This window comes from Pediculus humanus, genomic scaffold (genome assembly GCF_000006295.1).
Source record: "Pediculus humanus corporis 1103172107382 genomic scaffold, whole genome shotgun sequence".
Taxonomy (NCBI): domain Eukaryota; kingdom Metazoa; phylum Arthropoda; class Insecta; order Psocodea; family Pediculidae; genus Pediculus; species Pediculus humanus.
Window position 1 is genome coordinate 595,590 of NW_002987009.1, and position 5,615 is coordinate 601,204.

The 5,615-nt window shown below is 24.8% G+C and overlaps 1 protein-coding gene across 1 annotated transcript in view; it reads right to left on the reverse strand.

The window, feature by feature from the left end:
* Phum_PHUM027040 (class A rhodopsin-like G-protein coupled receptor GPRoar2, putative) overlaps positions 1–5,615 on the reverse strand; it is a gene marked incomplete at both ends in the record, with an annotated part of 22,126 nt that overhangs the window by 15,011 nt on the left and 1,500 nt on the right. The gene's annotated exons all lie outside the window — the stretch shown is intronic.

Genomic DNA, 5,615 nt, shown 5'->3' on the forward strand with positions numbered 1-5,615 from the left:
TTAAATTATTTAGTATCATTAAATAAAAACATTTTTTTTTGACGTGTTGTAAAGTAAAAAAAATTTTTCGAAAAAAAAAAAAACATGAGTGTTGCCAACATTGAAAAAAAAAAAATTATTATTAGTAAACTTTGACATTTTTTGTTTGTTTGTTTTTTTTTTCCCCCGACAAAAATTCGATTATTTATTATCGTTTATACGTCGTATAAATAACGGTAATAAAAATAAAAAAAAAAAAGAAAAATAATTATAAAAGTATTACCGTAATAAATATTAATTTTAAACGTTTTAAAAAAACGGAAGGAAAAAAAGTGGGAGTGGGGGTGGAAGTGGGGGGAATCGTTAAAATATTTAAAAGTTTTCGTTCGTTAGGGGAGGAAAAAAAAAAAAAATTTTTTTTTCTCCACGTTTTTGATTTTTTTCTCATTCATTTAAAATTTTTTTTTTTTTTGGCTGTTGCTGTTGTTTGTTGTTTTTTTCGGTCCTCACGCTGTAGCCCTTTCGCTATTAAAAAATAAAATAATTTACTTATTTTTTTTCCTTTTTTTTTTTTTAAATTCATCAGGAAAATTTTTTTTTTTTTTTTACCAGCAGCATTTTAAAGCTCTTTAATAAAAACGACGTAAATTATACATCATTTAAAAAAAATGAGAAGAGAAAGAAACTGTCGGATTCACCGAAACCTTTTTTTTTTTTTAAATCTAACCTAATTTTTTTTTTTTAATGGATGCCCTTTCGTACGTTTTTAAAATGATAAAAACCCTTCGAACGGTGACATTAAAAAAAAAAAATTCTCCTCCCCCTCTCCCCTTTTTCTTTTCCTTTTTTTTTTTGTAAAAAAAAAATTTTTTCAACAACAACAACAACAACAGCTAAACGTGTTATATTTTTTTTTTTTTTTTGAATGAAATCGGTAAGCTTGAAATGAAAATTTTAAAAAGGTTTTGACAGGTGTCTCAAGATCACACTGGGATGATGGTGGTGGTGGTGATGGGGATGGTGGTGGTGGTGATGGGGATGGTGATGGGGATAATGGTGGTGACGTATGAAAATTTTTTTCCTTCCCTTTTTTTTCCTTCCCTTTTTTTTCCTTCACTTTTTTTTCCTTCTCTTTTTTTTCCTTTTCTTTTTTTTTTTTTTTTTTTTTTTTGTTTTCTATCATCACTGTTTTCACTGTAAACTTTAAAATTTAATTTTTCTTTTTCTTACTTAATAAATTTTTCAATTTAAAATATTATTATTATTATTATTATTACACGTAATGATAACCCTAATATCGATAACTATTTCGAAATGTCGTCTGTTGAATTTAAAAAAAAAAAAAACGTCTGCTTGTTTGTTTTTCATTTCGACAGGGAATTTTTTTCCCTGCCTCTCAACCGCGCGCTCTTCCGGCGAAAAAAAACATTACAAAAAAAAATAAATATTATTATTTATTAAAAATAACAATTTAGTAATGACGACGACGACGATGATGATAATAAAAAATGTTAACATTTTATTACCCTCTATTTTTTTTTTTTTTTAACGAAAAGTAATAAATACGAAATGCGAAATAAATAAATAAATAATAAAATTAAAAATATATAGATAATAAAATAAGTAATTAATTCTAATGCGGTTTTTTTTTTTCGAATGACATCTTTTCCTTCCCCTACCCCTCCCCCCTCTCCCCTTCATTTCGTAATTTAATAATAATAATAATAAAAAATTCTGACTCTAAGAGTTTTTAATTAAAAAAAAAAAAAAACGAAAACGAAAATGAAAATGGCTATAATTTTTTTTTTTTTTTAAAATAAAATAATTAAATTATTACCGTTTATAAATATTTATTACCGGTGTAATTTTTTTCTTTTTTAATCTAAGAAATCTTATGGAAAAACCAAAATGACGTAAAAAAGAAAAAGTATTTGGAAAATTTTTCATTTAAAGAGAGAGAGAGAGAGAGAGAGAGAAAAAAATCACTGCGGAAAATTTCTTTTATACGCACACGCACACATATTTTTCTTTTTTTAACTTTATCAATATGACAGACGTTAGGAAAAACAATTTTTTTTTTTTTTTTAAATCACTCGAACGTTTTATATATATATATAAATATAAAGCCATTAATTTAATTTTTTTTTTTTTTGTTCCAACCCATCTATTATTTTGCAATCGACCGTGTAACGATCGATCATCAATAATTAATTATATTTTTTATTATATATATATATATATATATATATATATATATATATATATATAAACGTCAGAAGGCACTAGTAAACAACAATTCGAAAAATAAAATTTTTTACAAAAAAAATCGTTCGGAAAAGTCAAAATTATGATTTGAATACGTAACGGAAAAATTATTAATTTAGGTTTTGTTGATTTTTTCCTCTTTTCTCTTCCCCCCGCCCCCTACCTCACCCTCTTCAGTCCCCTTTCTTCAACGCATTTTGTAAAATTTTTTTTTTTTAAAACCGGGAATAAAAAAATTTTTTTCTCCCTCTCTCTCTCTCCCTCTCTCTCTCTTTTTCTCTCTCTCACTCTCTCTTTCTTTCTCTCTCTCACTCTCTCTCTCTTTCTCTTTCTCTCTCTCTCTCTCTCTCGGAACATCGGACGTGGCGGGAGACGACAAAAAAACTCAAACGCCGGACAATAAATCGTTTTTAATTTTAAATTAAGGTCAAATTCAACCGAAAAAAAAAATCGGGGAGGTAGGGGTAGGGGTAGGAATTGGGTGTAAGGAGAGGGAAATAAAATGGTTTCCGAATGATAATAATCATTAAGTCGAAAACTAATTTCGAAAATAAAATAATAATAATAATAATAAAGTAATTAGAATTTATGCGAGCGAAAAAAAAAAAATAATAATAATGTTTAAATGCGAGATATAGAAAAACTAATTTAATTACGTCATCGTTGACGATGTTTATTTATTATATACCTGAATATGACAACATATCTCAAAATTGGGGTATATATTGTTAAAAACAAAACAAAATAATAATAATAGTAATAATAATAAATATGTTTTAATTTTATTTTTAAAACCGATTTGAAATTATTAAATAAAAATAGAATATAATGGGGGGATGGGAAATAAGGGTGGAAAAATATAAAAAAATAATTAAGGGTAAAAAAAAACGTCTCAGGTGTATACACAACGACCCAGTTTACATATATATATAAATAAAACGGTCAATTAAATTTTACCGGATGTAATGAAAAAAAAAAAACATTTTAATATAAAAACAATTTTCCCGCCAAATATAACAATTTCAAAATTCGAAATTTTTTTGTTTTCTTTCCCCCCTTCCCTCACCTCACCAACCTCTTCCTCTCTACAAAAAAAAATGGCGGAACAGACGTCGAATAAGAAAAACAACAAAAAAAATTATTTATTGATTTATTAAAGGAAGTAATAATAATAATAATAATAACTTTCTTTTCTTCTTATTTTTCGCGAGAAAAAAAATTTTCCATTATTATTATTATTATTATTTTAAAACAAGTCGAATAGAAATAAATAAATCGGGAAAAAATTTACAAAGCGAATGAAAACACAAACCTGGAAAATTTAACGCGTCAACATTGTTTTCTCCCCCCACCACCGCCATCACCATTTAAAGTCTACAACTCCGCGACAAAAATGAAAAATTGTCGCCATTTTGAATTCGTTAAAATTATTATCATTATCGTTTTTTTTTGAGGGGGAGGGGGAATTATTTTAAAAAACACGTAAAATTAATTTTATTTCGTTTTTATAACGACTTATGACGAATATCAATACGTCACAAAACGTAAATAAACAGATATTTGAATGTTTGTTTGTTTGTTTGTTTGTTTTGATTCGACGACGGATTCATCGACCAATCAGATAAATCGAAAAGAGATTCAGATATTTCCCGATATTAAACTTATTTTAATAAAAAATTATTCTTTTCTTTGAGTTTTTTTTGTTGTTGTTGTTATTATTATTATTATTATTATTAATAAAAAGGGTGGATTTTAAGTAATAAAATAATTTAAAATCCTCGGATTTTAAGGGAGTAAACCTTCTATCAAAATCCAAATAGTTGTTATATATATAAATAAATTTAACCTTTCCTTTTGGTTTTCCCAAACGTCTTTTTAATCCGATTATTTTCCAATTCTCGAACCTTCCATCCGGTAAAACATTCAATATACTCTTTGAAAGGCTTACTACTATATATATATATATAAACTAACCAAATATTTTAACCAATAATAACAAACAATCTATTATTATTATCTGGCAACCGCATTACCATCTTTTTTCTATTTTTTTTCTATTATTTCCAAACTCTTACTAACCTTTTTTTTTTTTTTTTATCTTTTTTACTCCGTATTAATAATAAGAATTTTCTAGAAAAAACGGTTTTCCCCCCCTCGTTATTGTGCGCACGTATTATAATTAAAAAAAAAAAAAAATTAATTAAAATCATAGCTGAAAGCGATTCGTGAAATTTAAATAAAAAACAAAAAAACCGCTTTTAATATTTTTAATTTTTTTAAAATTAAACAACAACAAAAAAATTATTATTATTATTATTATTATTGTTATTTCCCTTTTTTTTTTTATTATTATTATTAAATTTTTAAAAAATAATTTAATTTTTTTTTGTTGTAGTGCTAAAATAAACGGCTATAAAAATATATTATTTTAAAAACATAAATTTTTGTTTTGTTTGTTTCGTTTGTTTTGTTTGTTTGTTTGTTTGTTTGTCTGTTTGTTTTTATTTTTTTAACGAGAATAATAAAAATTTTGTAACCGGGTTAACCCATATTTAACCACATTTTAAATAAGACATGCAAATTTAATTTTTTTTTTTTTTTGTTTTCCCCCGGTGTTCGTAATATAAAATTATCGTGATACAAATTAGATAAATATAGTTAACAAGGGTTAATTAAAATATTAATAAAAAAAATTTCATATAACCACAATCAATTTAATTTCCAATAGGTAGTTTACAACATAACCCAACTTGTTATTATTTCCGGTACATAAAATTTTTCAATTTATTATTATTATTATTACTATTTCCCCCCCCCCAAACTGTTTTTGAATCATCCGGTAAATTAAACAATTTTCCATCTTATATATATATATTTAAGAAAATTATTTTCAAAGGGGTAAACGTTTCGAAAGGAACGACCCTTTTTAAAATGACCTAAATAAAAATTACTTCCCCTCCTCACCTCCCCTCCCTCCCGGGTGTCCCGATCGGTTATTATCAATCTTTAATTGAGCGATAATAATTATTATAACGAAAACGAATAAACATTTCTTTCTTTTTATGTCTTTTCAATTTTATTACCATCGTCATCATCGTCGTCGTCATTATTATTATTATTATTAATTTAAAATGTCAGTCATTTTATTTATTAAATATTAATAAATAAATAAATAAAAATTTTATTTATTTATTTATTTGACATTATTAGCAATAAATCAAACTTTGGAAATATTACGCATTGAAAAATATTATTATTTATGGATAATTTAAATTCAAAAAATTGAATAAAATAATTCTAATAATAATAATAATAAATGATAATAATAATAATATTTTAAAAAATCCAATGAAAATTCAAATATCGGATTT